Genomic DNA, 21,998 nt, shown 5'->3' with positions numbered 1-21,998 from the left:
CCCTTATCTTTTTAATCCTTTCCTAACCATTTCGCCTGGCAGCCCATTCCAAACGCATACCACCGGCCGTGTAAACAAGTGGACTTTTGGGTACCCTTTATTCGTTCCCCTCTAACCTTAAACTGATGCCCTCTAGTTCTCAATTCCCCAACTCTGGGGAAAAGACCGAGTGCATTCACCCAAACCATGCCTCTCATGATCTTGTATACCTTTCTAAGGTCACCCCTCAGCCTCCTACACCCTTAAGAAAACACCAAATCCTAGCTCATACTCTAGAGTCCTGCCAATACCCTTGTAATTTTTTTTGCACTTTTCCTAGTTTAATAACATCATTTCTAAAGCAAGGTGACCAGAACTGAACATATTACTGCAAATACAACCTCGCCAACATCCTGGACAAATGCAACATAACCTCGCAATTTCTGAACTCAATGTCGAAAAGGGTGGCACTGGAAAAGGAGTGCAGATCAGGCAGCATCCAAGGAGCAGGAGAATTGATGTTTCAGGCACTAACCCCCTTCATGACATTCCTGATGAAGGGCCTTTGTCTGAAAGGTCAACTCTCCTGCTCCTCAGATGCTGCTTGGCCTACTGCGTTTTTCCAGCGCCAACATTTTCGACTGACACTCCAGCATTTCACTTTCTTCTCCAACCTTCTGTAGCCGATCACTTCAACACAGCATCCTGCTCGCGTGCCCACTGCCTGTCCTCTGTATGCTGCAGCGTTCCACTGAACCACAGCATAAACTGGAGGAACAACATCCCATCTTCAGACTAGCCCTTTTACAACCTTCTGGACTTAATATTGATCTCAACACCTTTAAATGTTTTTTCAGCTGGTTAGTATGTCCTCCCATCTCAGTATGTCATTCCTGATGAAGGGCTCCGGCCCGAAACGTCGAATTTCCTGTTCCTTGGATGCTGCCTAACCTGCTGTGCTTTAACCAGCAACACATTTTCAGCTCCCATCTCCCCCACCATTTCAGTTACTTTCAAATCTGGCAGGAAACACCATTGTTCTGCTGTTCTCACATTCCAATCACTTAATCTGAACCATCAACATCTTTTCTCCAGCAACACCCTATACCCACTACCTCCCAAATCGTAGCATAAAATGCTGTCCACGCTGCATTTCACTGCAGCTATGAGGAGTCAACTAGTCTCAAAATGTTAGCTTGCTTTCTATTCCTCTCTCCGTCCATGGATGCTGTCTGACCCACTGAGATCTCCAGCATTTGTTGTTTTCAGTATAGATTGCAGTAATTTGTTCTTACACCTGATGAGCAAGCAATGCTCTGAAAGCTATTGCTTCCAAATAAACCTGTTGGACCATAACCTGGTATTGTGCGATTTTTAACTTTGTTCCGACAAAGTTAATCGCTGTGTGTTATGAACATGCGGGAGATTGAGAAGAAACGTAATGGTTAAACAACACAGAGGGAGTAAATGTTTGAAGACAACATGCAGAGGGAGTGTGACGCCTGTGGTATGAGAAGAACAATAAGCAGAATTTGGCAACCCCTCCGCAAACTGGGACTGGGACAGATCTCTCTTGAACGTCACTTCATCTGGTTTTCATTAAAAATAAAGCTTCCTCGGCTTTCTAAACGAGAAGTATTCAGCACTGCTGCCTCTCAGCAATTCCATTCAGAGTTTACTTCCCCCTCACTGACCTCAGCAGAGCCTGGCTTTGACTCACTGCTTCCCCCGCCTCCAAACAATCCGCCTCTCCTGACGTTCAAACACAAGACCAACTAGTAAGCCTGTTCGACTGCAATAGCCATCACATTTGAGACCAATACCCACTGTTCCCATAATATACTGAGACTCAGGCTTGAACCTGGCGTTTGTACTAGTCTTGCCCACTTTCCTGGAGGGTGGCCACGATTAGATTGGGCACAGAGATGACATCCTCCCCACTCCACTTCACAGCTTGCCATAACTTGTTAAAACTGCTTCAGACAGGACAAATAGTTATTGAGCGAGATGGTGGGTATTGGAGCCTGTAACGCAACACCATCACAAGACTGTGTGAAGGGGCCCTGACGGATTCTGCTCCCTCCCTCTCACTGGGGCTCAGCTCAGGGCGTGCCAGGAGGCCTGACAGTACAATTCACCGCACTGTCTGACTAACCAGAGGCCCAGCCTGCTCTCTTCGGCCAAGGAGTCAGAGAGCACCGAGCAGGATCTACAGCCTCAGGTCTGGACCCACTCCCATTTAAAGTGCTCATCCAAGTACTTTTTTTAAAGATGGAGAGGTTTCCTGCGTCTAAAACATTGCATTCCAGATTTACACCACCCTCTAGATGAAACATTTCCTCAAGTCTCATCTAAACCTCTTGCCTTTCCCTTTAAAATTATGCCCTCTCATTAATGACCCTTCAACTAAGGGGAGCAGCTGCTTCCTATCCACCCTGTCCAGGGCCCTCGTAATCTGATACATCTCCATCAGGTTCCCCCTCTCCGCCTTCAACAAAATAGAACTGGTGAATGTTGAAGATCCCACAACACTACTGGAACAGGAGGCAAGCTCTCTCTGGTATCCTGAGCAATATCCAGCCCTCAAATAAACAGATTCTCCTGTCATTGCCACATTGCTGTTTGTAGGAGTTTGCTGGGTGCTAGCCAGTGAATATGTTTACTGCATTACCAAAATAACAATGCCTCAAAAGACACTCAAGTACCTGTAAAGCACGTGGTGAGGTCTTGCGATTGCAAAAGTTGCTATGCTGATGCAGGCTGTTGTTGTAAAGTCTCAATCTTCCCACATGCAACTCTCGATTTACTTTATACACGTTTCCCAGAATAGCCAATAAATTAAACATCTCCCCTGGCTAAAATTGAAATCCAACAGAAAAAGACAGCTCCACTTACTCAGAAGCCTCAAGTTAGATTCAACAATAAATGTCATTTTCACTGGAAAAGTGAATCTTATAAATATCACCTCCTCCGACCCACAACTCTCCTCATGCCAGGCTCTCTCTGATGTAGCCAGGACTGAATGGCAGCCTTCAAACCCAGTCATTAAAACCATATTTTTCAACTAGATAAATATTTGAATTCATCCGAAGGGAAAGTTGCCAACATTGGCATGTTGAATATTTTTCTGCTTTTAAATGCATTGGCCCCAAGCACTTCAGGGGTAACTACAATGTGGGGTTTCATACAAAACACGTCCTCTATTACACCTTTAATCTGAAAGCAAAGCTCCACCGACACTGTTGCTTGCAGGTTAGGGACAGCACAGGGTTAGGTACAAAGATAAGCGCCCACAGTTCCAAAGCCCCCAGTGCAACATGCCAGTCAAACAACCCAAGGGCGGGGACAGTACAGATTAAAAACACCCACAACCTTTGAACTGAATGTAAAGCCCTCGCCCCAACACTGTCCCTCTCAAACACTCGCAGAATAGGGACAGCATGGGGCTAGACACAGAGTGAAGCTTCCTCTAATCTGTCTCCAGCAAGAGTTAGGGGGGTAGAAAACCCATCTCCAGCAACTCTTTCCTACTCCATTTCCCATTCGGAGCCCCTGCCACAGGGACAGCTCACGTGTCTATCAGGGCCCCAGTATAATTATGGTGTTGAATGCTGGATTTGCAGTACAAAAGCAGGCAGCTTGTACAGAGAGCAACTCTCGGCCTAACATGCTGACTCAGTTCCCCTTGGGCCACAGTCCAGCACTGAAGGCACCCAGTCGGCAGAAATCACTGCTGTTGCTTTCGCGCAAGGCGACTGTTTCCATTATTTAATTACCTGCATCTGCCAAGAGTCAAAGCCAGCAACTAGTAACCTAGCAACAATGACCAAAACACAGTGGGAGAGGTTCAAAATGACCCACAATTAGCCCTCCTGGACTGGTCAATGCAGAAGGTTCGTGGCTGGTCAGACATTGCACTCCCCAATCACACATTGCAAACAGAGACCCACATCTTGCCTGTTCTAATCCACAGACCTCAATTAGATTCCAGCAACAAGCAGAGAAAACCCATTATTCATTCTACCATTAAACTTTGTAAAAATCCATCAATGCCCTTTAGAGAAGGAAACCTGCTGTCCTTACATGTACCATAGTGTTGGGTCAAATCGCAACCATCCTCTGCATTGGCCCAGCAAGCCTTTTCAGGTCAAGGGCAATTAGGAACAGGCAACAAACTATTGTGTTACCTAGTGGGTGGGGGAAAGAAGGGTCTAAGGGTGTAAGGTCCATCTTTCAGGGATACAGTCAGTTGATACCTGCCAGAGCACAGGGGTCCACATTTCTACCGGGTAAGGGAATCTCTTATTGGGACGTGGGACAGCAATCATTGCCCATTCCTTAATGCCTATCCTTGATTACCTGGAGAGCAGTTAACAGTCAACCACATCACACTTGGCTGAAAATGTGTTGCTGGAAAAGCGCAACAGGTCAGGCAGCATCCAAGGAACAGGAGATTCGACGTTTCGGGCATAAGCCCTTCTTCAGCTTATGCCCGAAACGTCGAATCTCCTGTTCCTTGGATGCTGCCTGACCTGCTGCGCTTTTCCAGCAACACATTTTCAGCTCTGATCTCCAGCATCTGCAGACCTCACTCTCACATCACACTTGGGCCAGACTAGGTAAGGATGGCAGATTTCCTTCCTTAAAGGACATGGTCATAAACACCCACCTGGTTCACCAAATGACAGTGATTAAATGGTTGCCTTTAGACCAGTTTTTAAATTCCAGAGTGTTACTAAATTCAAACGTCACAATCTGTCATTGTGCACTTTAAACCTATGACCCCAGAACAATAGCCTGGGGGTATGGGTTTCTAGGCCACTGACAGTACCACTACACCACCACCACCTCCCCTCCTGTCCCACTCAATGTGGACCCTAGGCAATCAGAACGATTCTAGTCACCCAGTGCAGTGGATTGAGTCCTTAGCACCAACAAACTGCTTTGGCAATGAGACTAAGAGAGTTTGCATTGTTCTAGTGTTTTTCATAACAAGCACGGATGCAGTGTACAATTGGGATTTCATCCATACGTCGAGATTAAAGAAATGTTGGCCTTTACTTCATTGGGGTTAAGATCTTGAAAGTAGACAGAGTAATGCATCAGTTCCACAGAGATCTCGGTCAGAACCCACCTGCGCTCAGTGTTGTTTCGTACAACATATCTCGGGAAGGAAACGTTCTAGTTATTTTTAAATTAACCTGCTCAAACATGTTATGATGTAACTCTGGAGTAGGTGGACTTGAACCTGGGACTCCAGGCTCAGAGATAGGGACACTACCATGACCCTACAGGAGATGTTCTATACTGATTAGGTACACGGACAGGTCAGAATCACCAGAATGAAGCCAGGGTTTAAAAGGTTACATGACAGATTGTATAAATTTAGTTTGTCAAGTCTAGCAGCTGGATGGGTGGTCTGATGAATTGCGGAGAATGAGAAAGCAATTCAACAGGGTCAATACAGAGCAACTGTTTCCTGTGTTGGGGGCAGACCAGAATAAAGGAGGTACTTGTCCGAGAATCCCAGCAAAGCTCATTCAGGCCTGGGGCGGCAACGGTGCATCTTGAAGCAATTTGTTCGACAAGGTTCAAGATGGCAGCTCACCATCACTTTCTCAAGGGCAACTAGGGACAGCAATAAATAGTCACACACAAAAAAAAAGGTACAAATCTCTCCATCTGGAGCTAATTGAATCCTGGAACAGGTCTGGGGAGTAGTCATTGGTTGATTCAAGATGAGGTCGTGAATTTCTGCATGGGTCATTTGTGATCAAACAGATCAATTCTCAACCCACAGGTCACTGAGTACACATTTACGATCGGGGTATAGAATTTATTTTCTCTCTTTCTCTGCCATTGCTCTGCCCCATTGTAAAGAAATTGGGACTCTCAGCAACTTAATCATAAGGTGTAGGGTCAGAAATAGGTGATTTTTAAGCCTGCTCCACCATTTAATGAGATCCTGGCTAATGGACAAGTTGTACCATTTTGAGTAGGAGAAAGTGAGGACTGCAGATGCTGGAGATCAGAGGCGAGAGTATAGTGCTGGAAAAGTACAGTAGGTCAGGCAGCATCTGAGGAGCAGGAGAATCAATGTTTCAGGCATAAGCCCTTCAACAGAAATGAGGTTTGTGGGCCAGGGCTGAGAGATAAATGGAACGGGGTGGGGGTTGGGGAGAGGTAGCTGAGAAAGCAATAGGTGAATGAAGGTGAGGGAGAAGGTGATAGGTCAGAGGGGGCAGTGATGTCATCTACCGCATCCATTGAAGCCAGTGTGGTCTCCTCTACATCGTGGAGACAGGACATCTTCTTGCAGATTGTTTCAGAGAACATCTCTGGAATACCTGCACCAACCAACCACACCGTCCCCATGGCTGAACAGTTCAACTCCCCCTCAGTCAAGGACATGCAGATCCTGGGCCTTCTCGACCGCCAAGCCATTACCACCTGACGCCTAGAGGAGGAACACCTCATATTCTGCCTTGGGACCGTGCAACCACACAAGATAATGTGGATTTCAACAGCTTCCTCATTTCCCCCCACCCCACCCCCCAACATTCCCCTCCAACTTGGCACCACCGTCCAGACCTGTCCATCATTCCCCACCCCCGACCTTTCACCTTCTCTCTCATCTTCATCCACCTATCACTTTCCCCATTTACCTTTCCCCAAACCCTATCCCCCTCCCATTTATCTCTCAGCCCACCCACAAGCCTCATTCCTGCTGATGAAGGGCTTATGCCCAAAATGTTGATACTCATGCTTCTCGGAGGCTGCCTGACCTGCTGTGCTTTTCCAGCACCACACTCTCAACTCGTTACCAATCACTCAAAATGGTACAAAGTTCCTCTCAATCAACAATGTTAAGAGGGAACTTCAGAGTTCTCGGAAAGGTTCCACTCATCTTCTCCTGGAATACTGGCCATTTAAGAATTGAGAAAATGGGACTTGGCAAGGGTGACCCTTCCACTCCTGATGAATGAGCGGTCCTCTGAAAGCTAATGCTTCCAGTTGGAATATGGCGTGCAATTCTGGTCTCCTTCCTATCAGAAAGATGTCATGAAACTTGAACGGGTTCAGAAAAGATTTACAAGGATGTTGCCAGGGTTGGAGGATTTCAGCTATAGGGAAAGGCTGAACAGGCTGGGGCTGTTTTCCCTGGAGCGTCGAAGGCTGAGGGGTGACCTTATAGAGGTTTACAAAATTATGAGGGGCATGGATAGGATAAATAGACAAAGTCTTTTCCTTGGGGTCGGGGAGTCCAGAACTAGAGGGAATAGGTTTAGGGTGAGAGGGGAAAGATATAAAAGAGACCTAAGGGGCAACTTTTTCCACGCAGAGGGTGGTATGTGTATGGAATGAGCTGGCAGAGGGTGTGGTGGAGGCTGGTATAATTGCAACATTTAAGAGGCATTTGGATAGGTATATGAATAGGAAGGGTTTGGAGGGATGTGGGCTGGGACTAGATTGGGGTGGACCGAATGGTCTGTTTCCATGCTGTACGTCTCTATGACTCTATAGTGTTGTGCGACTTTTAAAACTTTGTCCGTCGCAGTCCTATACCAGCTGCTCCAATGTCTGGAGTGAATTGCACTCCAGACACTGTCTAGTCCATTGTACCCCATTCTGCAGGAGCTCAGCATGAACGGTTAAGATTGTAAGTGCAGCAGGTGGCGAAGTAGGTAGATGGTACCTTGGCTTTCATAGTGAGATGATTGGAGTACAGGAGCAGGAATGTCTTATTGCAGCTGTGCAGGGTATTGGTGAGGCCACCCCCAGAGTACTGTGTGCGGTTTTGATCATCTTCTTGGTGGATGGATGGCCTGGCTATGGAAAAAGTGCAAAAAGAGGTTTACCAAATTGAGTCAGGGGATGACATGTGAAGAGAGAGATTGGATTGATTAGGACTACACCCTCTATGAATGCTGGGGCGGGGCAAAGCAGAAGTCCTATTTAAAAACCTTTCAAATTCAAAGCAAAAATATTGCAGAAGGATATTCTCAACAACTGGAGAGTCCAGAATAAGATGCTGCAGTGGAAGAATAATGATAGGCCTCTTAGGACTCGGATACGTTTCTTCAAATCATTGGTGAGCCTGGTTGAAAGCAATGGAGGCTAAAACATTGAAGACTTTCAAGACAAAAGTAGATATAGTTCTTAGGACTGAAGGGAATCAAAAAATACAGGGAGAAAGTGAGTCCAGCATAATGGGGGTTGGATGATTAGCTATGATTATACTGAACAGCCAAGCAGACTCAAAAGGGCCAAATGGTCTATTCTTGGTTCTATTTTGTGTTCTAGCTTTAAGAAGACACCATCCGTTGTATCCAGAGAGTGTGTAGCTGATGGAAGTTCTCTCGCACTCTCACATGTCACAGATACACAGTCCAGGTCTTGCTGCAGGGCAGGAGTTGGGTGATGACAATAGATTGAAGTTTGTTGTCAAATACTTGTTGCCGTCGTTGGTTGAAGACTGAGTTGGCAGGTTGATCTAGTGTTGAATCCTACTCAAGTATAAGAATACATAAAATCTAATTCTAACATTGGTGTCTGAAAACCACGGAGGTAAGAGCAGTGCTCACCCCAATGTGACATTAGAGTTTCTTCATGACTGAAGAGTCTCCTCCTGTTCCTATGAAGCGTTACTCACAGTCAATAGTGATAGCTCTGCTGGTTTGGCTCTGGTCCATCGGCCATCTCACTTACACTTTACGGATGGTGAGCTGCAGCACAGACATAATACCATTGCTGCAAGAGTGCTAAACTGCAAGGTGGAACTGAGAGATAGAGACAGCGCTCAAACATCACGTCCAACACAACTTTGAAAACACCACTTACTGTAAATAGAGTCTATCCTAAACTTTGTTTAGGCCTGGGGAATACTTCAAGTACAATCATACTGGGGTAAGGTACTGCAAAAGCACAAACATATTGCCTTTACCTAGCACCTATCATGATCACCAGATGTCCCACAGTTTTATTTATGAATTCCAACAGTTTGAAAACACCGCCCCTCCGAAGAGTAACCCACCCAGTTCCGTTCCCCTACCCTATATTTACCCCTGACTAATGGACCTAGTCTACACCTCCCTGAACACTATGGGCAATTTAGCATGGCCGATTCATCTAACCTGTAGATCTTTAGACTGTGGGAGGAAGCCAGAGCACCTGGAGGAAACCCACACAGACACGGGGAGAATGTACAAACTCCACCCAGACAGTCGCTGGAATTAAACCAATGTCCCTGGTGCTGTGAGGCAGCAGTGCTAACTACTGAGCCACCAAAATGACATGCGTTTGAGTTTATAGATCATAATAATGTATGATACGTAAAAGCTAATTCACACATAGATAAAACATTCCACAACAGAGTGGTAATGACCAGCTAATCAATCTGCTTTATTCAGGTTCATTGCAGATAAATATTTACTAGGACACAGAGGAGAAATTGTCTGCATTTCCATAAAATAGTGCCACGGGAGGTTTCACTGTCATCCACATGAGGCTGCAGTTAGCATCACGCCAGAAAGATAGCACTTCCAGCAGAGCAGTACAGTGCTGGAGATAGAGCACTGACTTGTGGCTACACCACCGGTGGGGACCAGTCCGGCACCGTACACCACTTGGCTACAGTACCGGCAGGGTCTGGTCTGGCACTGTACACCACTGGGCTACAGTACCGGCGGGGACCAATCCGGCACTGTACACCACTCGGCTACAGTACCGGCGGGAATAGGCATATCCCTGGCATGTTTATTTTGCAACCATTCCAGGAATATGATTGATAGCTTGCTTCATTCTTCCCAATACAGGGTGGAATATTCCCAGCAATATGACAAACATTTTACAAAAATATTTTTGGCAGACTCTTTGATTAAAATGTTTCTCAGATCTCAGCACTGGAAACAAATGGAATATAATGCTCACTGTTGGACAGAAACAGTGTGAAAGCCATGGTCTTACAGCAGCAATCATACCATTCAGGCCATGGTACCCCTCGACAGGGAATTAGAAACATTTAAAACCAATCTAGTATACATGAGAAACATTGTCCAGGGGAGTATCAGACCCTGAGAGGAGCTTCCAGAGTGGTGCCATTACACAGGTTACCTAAGTGTAACATTGCCCAACTTTACTCTGTCTCAATTTGTCAGCTGTTAAAACTCTTGTCTATGTCTTGGTTCTCTCAAGCTGACAGTTTCAAAGCACTCTGACCGACCTTGCCGTTTCCACCGCCTGAAACTTCAGCTCATCCAAAACTCAATCTTAATCCGGACACCAAATCCTGCCTTCACATTACTCCAATAATTCCTGTCCTAAATAGCTTGTTCATCCTAAAATCCATCTCCTAGTTTTCACATCACTCTATGCTGCCACCCTTACCTATTTTTCCCGAAGACCTTCAGCTGTTACATCAACGTGTTTCCCAAAGATCAGAAACGGGAACACTCATTGATGACTGTGTAATGCTCAGTACCATTTGGGGCAGCACGGTGGCACAGTGGTTAGCACTGCTGCCTCACAGCGCCAGAGACCCGGGTCAATTCCCACCTCAGGCGACTGACTGTGTGGGGTTTGCACTTTCTCCCCGTGTCTGCGTGGGTTTCCTCCCACAGTCACAAAGATGTGTGGGTTAGGAGAATTGGCCATGCTAAATGTAGGGGTATAGGTGGGTTACGCTTCGGCGGGTCGGTGTGGACTTGTTGGGCCGAAGGGCCTGTTTCCACACTAAGTAATATAATCTAATTTGAGACTGCTTCAGTATCTGAGGAGTCAATGTCTAAACCAAAGTTAAAAATCACAACACCACACTATCTTTTGGAGCGATGCTCCTTCATCAGGTGATAGTGGAGGGCTTGATCGTAACACAGAATTTATAGCAAAAATTTGCAGTGTGATGTAACTGAAATTATACATTGAAAAACTGATTGTCTGTTAAGCCTTTCATCTGTTAGAATACAGTGATAGTTGCACTTCTTTCATGTGTAAATCACAAAACCCTTTTTTAAAAAAAGTTGCATTCTCGGGTTAGCTGTTAATAATGATGATAGCTAGACAACATGCTGAAGGTGTTAGCCCCCTGTGTTCTCTGTCTATGACCTGATGTTTAGATTGATTCTAATCTAAAAAGTGAGATAACAGTGTTTTACACAAATTCATGCAGTTTTTGACTCAGAGTTCTACACGAATGTATGCAGATACACAGGAAAATAATCTCCTGCAAGTTTCTTTCCAAGCCACTCACTACCCTGACTTGAAAATAAATTATCGTCTTTTCACAGTCACTGGATCAAAATCCTGAAAGGCCTTCTCTAACAGCACTGTGGTGTACCCCCTTCCCCCTCCTCCCAAACCATACAGAAGGCAGTGGTTCAAGAAGGCATCTCACCATCACAAAATATGAAAGCCATCAAGGGGTGTTGAGAGAAAGCAGGTATATGGTACTGAGATAGAGGATCAGCCATGTGCGTACTGAACAGCAGAGCAGGCTCAAAGGGCTGAATGGCCTACTCCTGTTCCTATTTTCTAATTTGAAGTGGACAATAAATACTGAATGTTCACATTTTACGAATTAAATCAAAAGAAATCCCATCCACGCCCACATCCTCAGGGTATACTCCCTAGCTCTGAACTCATGGTCACTATATTTTAATTCATTTAACCATCGGCAGACACTAGGTTCTGAAATTTCAGCTCCACCTCTCCCTTCCTTTAAAAAGCTGACCTCGGCTAATTGTCAAAACGCGGCTCAGTATCAAATACGGTTTTATTTTAGTACTGAGAAGCCCCTTGGGACATTATGACAGTGGAGGTGCGATATAAAATGTAAGGTGCTATTTCTCATGTCCTGGGTGCTTGATGTAAACAGTATAGGGTGAGCTTTACTCTACACCTAGCTCTGTGCTGTATCTGCCACGGGAGTGTTGGATGTTGGTTCTAAAAAAAAGGCCACTCTCAGCACTGTGCAACCAGCATGTGAGAGAAACACTGCAATTAAAATATTTTGAAATGATCCACAATTATGTTTGGGGCAGAGAAAACACATATTAGGAAGAGTCTGTCAGTTTACAGATCTGCTTGAAACAACTGATTTTACATTTTCGAAGACACTTGCTTGTGGCATGGGGACAGGGTGGAGCATGTATTGGTTTAGCGTTTGTTTCTAATTTGCTCTGCATTCCACCCTTGGCTTTAATGCCACATGTAGTGTCTGGAACTGTATACAGTCAACAAGAATTTACAGATACATAGTGCTTTTGACAGATTAAATATCCCAAGATGATTCGACGGAGCATTACAAAACAGAATATGACAACAATCACTTGGTGAGATACTGGATAGGTTGACCAAACGTGCAGGATATTTAGCTCTCATCATGGTCAGCACATATACCTGACCCAGTTTGGAGCAGGCTAGCCTTGCTGGTGTGGGATGGACTGCATTATGTGGGCTGTTGCTGGGCAAAGGCTGATGGAAGTTAATTGAAATCTGTGGGTGTCCTGCTCCTGCATGATAATCGATGATCACTAGCATGGTGGAGGTGGACTAATATCAGGACCCATTGCCTCTGATAGGATTGTGATGCACTTTGCTATTGAATAGCCCACTTATATCCAGGCTCACGCAGAGGACTGACCAAGTACTCTAAAACAGAGATGGGTGGGGAAGCTATCAGGAAGGAACAGCAGTTTTGGGACCAAAAAAAAAAGTTGAAATTTTAAAAGGGAAGTATTTTCCAGCAAAGTGACAACCTGTGATGAACTGCTGAAGCAACAGACCACTGCAGAGAGGTTTACCCACCCAGTAGGGTCTTGCGACTCCACTCAGTGTTAAAACCGAGAAACTGGCCCTGCAACAGAACATACACACATTAGGCAACTTGCTGACTGTTCAGGAATTCCAAGCTTGCAGATCAGAAATTCTTGGTGACATTCTCTATCCCAGAGTTCCTCTTTCTGGGGAGGGAGTAATTTTCCAAATCTCTCTGTTTGTTCCCTGTCCGCTCAGTTAATTATTGCTGCAGCAAACAGTATTTAACTATCACACACTTGGCACCAAGAATCAAAATTTTACTTGCTACAGATTCTCAGACCCACCTCCACTTAATCAAGTGGCTCTTAATCAAGACACCAACTTATTGTAGGTTTCTGACCCCACTATCCATCCAGGGTTCCAATGGATTATTGAACCACTAAAGGCATCACTATTGTCCTGAGCCTAGGGCTTGGGCACAACATACAAGCCACTTGAATGCATTGGGTGTTCAGTAATACAGAGACAGGAACATCAGAAGGACAGCTCCATGTCACCTCAGCACTTCAGGGAGGAGTAAAATGATAGAGCCCAGTTCCCAAACTCACAATTACCTTCCACACACACACACGGGAGGGGAAATCCCAGATGTCTATAAAAAGGATTTCAACATGACACCAGAGGCAGATTCACCTCCCTTCCAAAAAGAGTACTTACATGACTAAAGTCAACAAAATCACAGTGTTACTTGACTCCTTAAGTTCCACAGTCAGCAAAACAGATACATAACCAAAGCACAAAGAATAATTTATTCACACAAACAATTTTGTAGATAGGACACTTGCTACTGGGGCAGGGTGAGTAAGACCAAAACACACACAGACACAGTAAGCAGACCATGGGTGGTGGGGGGGGGGCGTGAAAAGACAAACACAAGACTCGACTGGGGAGGTGGAGGAAGAGATATTGACTCATTAGAATTAGAACAAGTCCATACCAACCCTCCAAAGAGTATCCCACACAGCCCATTCCCTTACGCCTATTACTCTGCATTCACCGCTGACTAATGCACCTAGCCTACATATCCCTGAACAATATGGGCAATTTAGAATGGCCAATTCACCGTACCTGCACACCTTTGGACTGTGGGAGGAAACAAGAGCACCTGGAGGAAACCCACACAGACACAGGGAGAATGTGCAAACTCCACACAGACAGTTGCCAGAGGCTGAAGTCAAACCTGGGTCCCTGGTGCTGTGAGGCAGCAGTGCAAACTACTGAGCTACCATGCCATCCATTGAAGCACTGGGATTCCACACTCCCTATTGGTGACTGCAGAGATAGAGGTACCCTGTTGGGAATGTGTGCCCTCTGCCTCACATATCCTGACCAGCCCAGGGTTTAAGCTCACTCGCCCTGCCGTGTCCCAGTCCATGCTCATGCTTCATCTGTCCTGTCCATCCCAGGCTCCAGCTCCATCTGGTCAACACAGGTTCTCATTGTACTTCTCCTGTCCAGCCAAGGCTCCAGCCCCACCTGTCCTGTTCAGCCCAGCTTGGACTTACTTGTCCAGTCCTGTCTTGTCCAGCCCAGCTTGGATTTATTTGTCCTGTCCAGACCTGTCCTGTCTTGTCCAGCCCAGTTTGGATTTACTTCTCCAATCCCGGCTCCAGCATTGCATTGCCTTACTTGTCCTGTCCAGCCCGACTTGGACTTACTTGTCCCGTCCCGGCTCCAGCATTGCCTTTCCTGTCCAGTCTTGTCCAGCCCGGCTTGGATCTACTTGTCCTGGCTCCAGCCTTACCTTACCTGTCCTGTCCTGTCCTGTCCTGTCCTGTCCTGTCCAGCCTCACCTGTACAGTAGCAGCCAAGCTCGAGACAGCTCCCTCTCAGATACATTCCCCGCCGCTTGGATACATTGTGACAAACCACTTGCGTCATGACGTCAGCGCGCAGACGCTGGGGTCCTCGCCATAATAGGAGCGGGGGAGGGGCGGGGCAGGAGATAGAGGGACTATCCAGCCAAAGTCCTGACATGTGTCAGCCATTGCCATGGGAACGGTGTGTGTGTGTGAGTGACAGTCACTCAGGGAATTCCAGTCACTACACTAAGGTGAGCTTTTATTGTACAAGAAGCTGAAGAGTTTGGCTTCATGCACATGGTAAACTCCATCATGGTATAAAGGACAGTTCCTGTGAGGAGCTAACATCACAATATTTCAGTAACAATAATGCACACTTAAATTTTAAACTGTAGCCTGCAGTCTCACAAGAAATTCCCATGCTCTTTTATTTAATTAATTTATTGCCCATCCCTGATTATCCAATGAGCAGTTAAGAGTCGAACACTTCACCATTGATCTGGAGTCACATGTAGGCCAGATGGGGTAAGGATGGTAGATTTCTTCTCTAAAGGGCATTAGTGAACTAAATGGGTTTTTATAACAATCAACAGTGGCTACACAGTCATTGTTAAGCTAGCTTTGTATTCCAGATTTTTGTCTGAATTAAAGTTTTACCATCTGCCATGATGGGATTCAAACCCATGTCTCCAAATATTAGCCTGGGAATCTGGATTACTAGTCATTGAGTGTGGTGCTGGAAAAACACAGCAGGTCAGGCTGCATCCAAGGAGCAGGAGAGAATCAACGTTTCAGGTAAAAACCCTTCATCAGGATTACTAGCCCAATGACATTACCGCTTGTAGTATCTCCTACTCTAAATACCTGACATTTATGTGGACTGGAAGGATTTACAAATCGATCCCCAGTCTCTTTGACCTTGAAATGTACTTTTCTTGACCATCAAATCCGAGAGTGGGGACCCGAACCCATTGCTCCTGAGTACGAGGCAGGGACACTGCAGCACCAGACCTCCTGAAAACATTCCTTACAAGGCAAGCATCTGTCGACCACCCTCTGACGACCCCTTCTCCCGCCTCCAACACACCCCATCCACCTGGACACCCCGTGCAGGCCTCCTACCCGCCCTCGACCTCTTTATAGCCAACTGCCGCCGTGACATCAACCGACTCAACCTGTCCACCCCTCTCACCCACTCCAACCTCTCACCCTCAGAACGTGCAGCCCTCCACTCCCTCCGCTCCAATCCCAACCTCACCATCAAACCCGCAGACAAGGGAGGCGCGGTGGTAGTTTGGCGCACTGACCTGTACACCGCTGAAGCCAAACGCCAGCTCGCGGACGCCTCCTCTTATCGCCCCCTTGACCACGACCCCACCTCCCACCACCAAACCATCATCTCCCAGACCATCCAGGACCTCATCACCTCAGGGGATCTCCCATCCACCGCCTCCAACCTCATAGTCCCACAACCCCGCACCGCCCGTTTCTACCTCCTGCCCAAAATCCACAAACCTGCCTGCCCCGGCCGACCCATTGTCTCAGCCTGCTCCTGCCCCACCGAACTCATCTCCCAATACCTCGACACGGTCCTGTCCCCTTTAGTCCAAGAACTCCCCACCTACGTTCGGGACACCACCCACGCCCTCCACCTCCTCCAGGATTTTCGCTTCCCCGGTCCCCAACGCCTTATTTTCACTATGGACATCCAGTCCCTGTACACCTCCCTCCCCCATCACGAAGGACTCAAAGCCCTCCGCTTCTTCCTTTCCCGCCGCACCAACCAGTACCCTTCCACTGACACCCTCCTTCGACTGACTGAACTGGTCCTCACCCTGAATAACTTCTCTTTTCAATCCTCCCACTTCCTCCAAACTAAAGGAGTTGCCATGGGCACCCGCATGGGCCCCAGCTATGCCTGCCTCTTCGTAGGATATGTGGAACAGTCCATCTTCCGCAACTACACTGGCACCACCCCCCACCTTTTCCTCCGCTACATCGATGACTGTATCGGCGCTGCCTCGTGCTCCCACGAGGAGGTTGAACAGTTCATCAACTTTACTAACACCTTCCATCCCGACCTGAAATTCACCTGGACTGTCTCAGACTCCTCCCTCCCCTTCCTAGACCTTTCCATTTCTATCTCGGGCGACCGACTCAACACAGACATCTATTATAAACCGACTGACTCCCACAGCTACCTGGACTACACCTCCTCCCACCCTGCCCCCTGTAAAAACGCCATCCCATATTCCCAATTCCTTCGTCTCCGCCGCATCTGCTCCCAGGAGGACCAATTCCAACACCGCACAGCCCAGATGGCCTCCTTCTTCAAGGACCGCAGACTCCCCCCAGACGTGATCGACGATGCCCTCCACCGCATCTCCTCCACTTCCCGCTCCTCCGCCCTTGAGCCCCGCTCCTCCAACCGCCACCAAGACAGAACCCCACTGGTTCTCACCTACCACCCCACCAACCTGCGCATACAACGTATTATCCGCCGCCATTTCCGCCACCTCCAAACGGACCCCACCACCAAGGATATATTTCCTTCCCCTCCCCTATCAGCGTTCCGCAAGGACCACTCCCTTCGTGACTCCCTTGTCAGATCCACACCCCCCACCAACCCAACCTCCACCCCCGGCACCTTCCCCTGCAACCGCAGGAAATGTAAAACTTGCGCCCACACCTCCACACTCACTTCCCTCCAAGGCCCCAAGGGATCCTTCCATATCCGCCACAAGTTCACCTGTACCTCCACACACATCATCTATTGCATCCGTTGCACCCGATGTGGCCTCCTCTATATTGGTGAGACAGGCCGCTTACTTGCGGAACGCTTCAGAGAACACCTCTGGGCCGCCCGAACCAACCAACCCAATCACCCCGTGGCTCAACACTTTAACTCCCCCTCCCACTCCACCGAGGACATGCAGGTCCTTGGACTCCTCCACCGGCAGAACACAACTACACGACGGCTGGAGGAGGAGCGCCTCATCTTCCGCCTGGGAACCCTCCAACCACAAGGTATGAATTCAGATTTCTCCAGCTTCCTCATTTCCCCTCCCCCCACCTTGTCTCAGTCGGTTCCCTCAACTCAGCACCGCCCTCCTAACCTGCAATCCTCTTCCTGACCTCTCCGCCCCCACCCCACTCCGGCCTATCACCCTCACCTTGACCTCATTCCACCTATCCCACCTCCATCGCCCCTCCCCCTAGTCCCTCCTCCCTACCTTTTATCTCAGCCTGCTTGGCTCTCTCTCTTATTCCTGATGAAGGGCTTATGCTCGAAACGTCGAATTCTCTATTCCTGAGATGTTGCCTAACCTGCTGTGCTTTGACCAGCAACACATTTGCAGCAAGCATCTGTTGCCCATTCCTAATTGAACAGAATGGCTTTCTGCAGTATTTCAGAGTCTTCAGTCACATGATGGCCAGACCAGGTAAGGATGCAGATTTCCTTCACTAAAGTGGACCAGATGTGATTTTAAAACAATTTGTTACAGAGACTAGCTTTGTACTCCAGATTTAGTTATCAAATTTAAATTCTAGCAGCAGTGGTGGTGGGATTAAAACCTGTGACCTCAGCCTGAGGCTCTGGATTACTCAGTCAGTGACATTACCACTACACCCCCTATTGTACAATGGTCCCACCAAGGGGCTGCGTCATGTCGGAAGGCCATTCTGCCCTCGTGTCACTGTATGGTGGGTCGGTGAGATGAGGTTTAAAGGCAAGGAAAGAGTATCGTTACCCGTTGTCCACAGAACCCAATACCAACAACATGTCTGCAGAATAAATGGGATTGTTTTATGATAAATTCTGCTCCACCTCTGCCAATCATTTACACAGCTCTGATCGACATAATTGCCTCTAAAAGTTTGTTTGAATGCTTAAATTTTGGCTGTGTGTTTGTGGCCAATGTTACAGTGAGGTGGTCATGTGCACAGAACATTGTTTTTAAACTTTCACCTGAACAATCTGCAAATGAATGTAAATAAGGTAATCAGGGTCAGTGGATTACAAGTACATTGAAGAGAATTGGCTGTAGAATGCACTTAACAGTTTTTCCTGTGGCCATAACTCTCTCTGGTATTTCACACAGATGGTAGTAATCCCCTACCTGTTTACATTTGAAGGCATAGTTTTTAGGAAGTGATGTGCCCAGGTGACAAATAGTGTTAAAAACAGAGAATGTTGGAGGAGCATTTTCCAGCACTTTCTGCTTTTGTTTTAGATATTCAGCCTCGACAAGTATTTTGCTTTTATTTAGATAAGCGCTGAAAATGTGTTGCTGGAAAAGCGCAGCAAGTCAGGCAGCATCCAAGGAACAGGAAATTCGACATTTCGGGCATAAGCCCTTCATCAGGAATCATTCCTGATGAAGGGCTTATGCCCGAACGTTGAATTTCCTGTTCCTTGGATGCTGCCTGACCTGCTGCGCTTTTTCAGCAACACATTTTCAGCTCTGATACTCCAGCATCTGCAGACCTCACTTTCTCCTTTTTATTTAGAGTGTGTTTTAGTGCAGCCTTTAAACTCTGTTTGTTAGTGGAAAGTGAAAAGGGACAGGGACGTTGTGGTTTGGAATGTCACTTCCTAATAATGTGACCGTGTTACGGGTGCATCTGTGTGATCATGGAGGCTATAATTAATGGGGACTGTTTAATCTCCTGCTTTGGAAACTCTGATCAGTTTTACAGGCATTGACTCACGCTGTGAAAAACCTATTTACACCATAGCTCAACTGAGGCAATAGAAAATTAAGAACTTGCATTTCTACAGCATCTCACACATCCTCAGGACATTCCAAAATTCTTTACAATCAATTAAGTACTTGCACAGCCAGCACCCTCAACAAAATAAAACGTGTTAATGAATGCTCTTCAATGATGTTGGTTGAAGGAGGAATGTTGACCCCAGGGCATCGAGTAAAATGTCATGCCGTTCTTTGCAATATCCCTCAGGTCTATAGCAGGCATTTTGATAGAACCTTGGACAATGCAGTACATGCTCGATAATGAACTGAGTATCAGATTAGCTGCTCGGGAGCAGGATTTGAGCTCAAAGCTTTTCAAATCAGAAGCAAACGTACTACATACTGAATCATTGCTGGCAAGTTGGTGACAAACTAAAATCTCACAGAATGCTGGTTTCAGTACCTAAAGGTCAATGACACCTCCCCACAGAGTATTTAATTAGACAGAGGATATTATTTGTATTCATTCATGAGATGTGGGCTTCACTGGCTGGACCAGAATTTATTGCCCATTTTAGTTGCCCTTGCGAAGGTGATGGTGAGTTGCATTCTTGAACCATTGCCACCCATTTGCTATAAGTAAATCCACAGTGCTGTTAGGGAGGTAATTCCAGGATTTTGACCTAGTGACACTGAAGGAACAGCAGTATATTTCCAAGTCAGGATGGCGAATGAGGAGTAAGAACATAGGAAAGAAAATCAGCAGTGGGAGATTCGACCCTTCAGGTCTGTCCTGCCATTCAACAAGATCATGGTTGATCTGCCCAAACTACAGCTCTTTTGGGCCAGCTCAGCACAGCTGTCAACTCACTAATGTTTAAAAAAGAACTGTAGACCTTCTCTTTAAATATTTTCAGTGATCTAGAATCCACTACTCTCTGGGTCAAGAATTCTAGACAATTGCTACCTTCTGGGAGAACAAATTCCTTTTTACCTCTTGTTTTGTAACTATGACCCCAAATTCAAGATTCCCCCACTGGTGGAAACATCTTTTCAGCATCCACTCTGTTAAGCCCCCTCAGAATTTTATCTGTTTCAATAAGAGTACCTTCATACTTCTAAACTCTGATGAATAAAGGCCTAACCAGCTTCATCACTCTTTACAAGTCAAGATAAGTTCCTTCATTGTCAGAGTCAGCCAAGTGAATCTTGTTTGAACAGTCTTCAATGCTAGAATATCTGTTTTTAAACATAGGAACCAAACTACAAACATTACTCCGGGTTGCCTTCACCCTGTAGAATAGTCACAAGACTCCTTTGTTTTTAAACTCCAACTCCAAAATAAAGGCCAAAATTCTGTTTGCCTTCTTAATTATTTGCTGCAGCTGCATGTTTATGTTTTATGGTTGATACACACGATCACTCAGATCCTTCTGCACTGCACTTTTTTGGAGTATCTCTCCATTTAAATCATGATTTGCTTTTCAATCTTCCAATAGAATGCGTGCTCTCCCACTTTCCTACATTATAGGGTTGAAGCTATAGGGAGAGGCTGAATAGGCTGCGGTTGTTCTCCCTGGCATGTTGGAGGCTGAAAGGTGACCTCATAGAGGTTTATAACATCTTGAGGGGCATGGATAGGGTTAATAGCCAAGGTCTTTTTCCCAGGGTTGAGAGTCCAAAACTAGAAGACATAGCTTTAAGGTGAAAGGGTAAGGAGTTAAAAGGGTGAGGGACAACATGGTGCATGTATGCAATGAGCTGCCAGAGGAAATGTTGGAGGCTGGTACAATTACAACATTTAAAAGGCATCTGGATAGGTACGTGAATAGGAAGGGTTTAGAGGGATGCAGGGCAAATACTGACAAATTGGACCAGATTAATTTAGGATATCTGGTCGGCATGGACAAGTTGGACTGAAGGGTCTGTTTCCAAGCTGTACAACTCTGTAACTGTCCATCCACCAAGTTTTTGCCCAGTCACTCAACTTATCTATACTACCTTATGTCCTCATCATACCTATTTTTGTATTGTTAATAAATTTGGATAACTACATTCTGCCCCTCTTCCAAGACATTAATATATGTGGTAAATAATTGAGACCTAGGACTAATCCTTGTGGCACTCCACTAGTTACATCTTTAAAACCTGAAAAAGACCCATTAATCTTGACTTTTTAATCTTCTGTCTGGTAACCAATCCTCAACACATTTTAATACATTACCCCAAATGCTGTCAGCAACTTGTGCAATACGTATCATCTTATCAAATGTTTTTTGGAAATCCAAATACACTACAACAACTAGTTCCCCTTTATCAACCCTGCTTGTTATTTCTTCAAAGATTTTATCAAATTTGTAAAACAATTTCCCTTCAATAAAACCATGCTGACTCTGTTTGATTGCATTAAGCCTTTCTGAAATCATATTATTTCTACTTCAATGATGGATTGTATCATTTTTACAACAGCATTTACATTTAAAAGGCGTTGGATGGGTACGTGAATAGAAAAGGTTTGGAGGGATATTGGTTAAATGTTGGCAAATGGAACTAGGTTAATTTAGGCTATCTGGTCAGCATGGACAAGTTGGACCAAAGAATCTGTCTCTATCTGTACAACTCTTTGACTCCATAACAGATGATAGGCTAAATTACTTCTAGTTTCCTATCTGACTCGCTTTCTTTTGGAAGGGGCGCTACATTG

General features: G+C 46.1%; 1 protein-coding gene across 2 annotated transcripts in view; it reads right to left on the bottom strand.

Moving 5' to 3' along the window:
• dnmbp (dynamin binding protein) overlaps positions 1–14,651 on the bottom strand; it is a 109,539-nt gene extending 94,888 nt beyond the window's left edge. For both annotated transcript variants that reach the window (XM_060842201.1, XM_060842203.1), the window contains exon 1: positions 14,589–14,651. The gene's annotated coding sequence lies outside the window, so the exon portion shown is untranslated. The remainder of the gene's footprint in view (positions 1–14,588) is intronic.
• Between the last annotated feature and the right edge of the window lie 7,347 nt (positions 14,652–21,998).

The sequence above is a fragment of the Hemiscyllium ocellatum genome, chromosome 22 (assembly GCF_020745735.1).
Source record: "Hemiscyllium ocellatum isolate sHemOce1 chromosome 22, sHemOce1.pat.X.cur, whole genome shotgun sequence".
NCBI classification, from domain to species: Eukaryota; Metazoa; Chordata; class Chondrichthyes; order Orectolobiformes; family Hemiscylliidae; genus Hemiscyllium; species Hemiscyllium ocellatum.
This window is presented reverse-complemented; position numbering and strand designations above follow the sequence as displayed.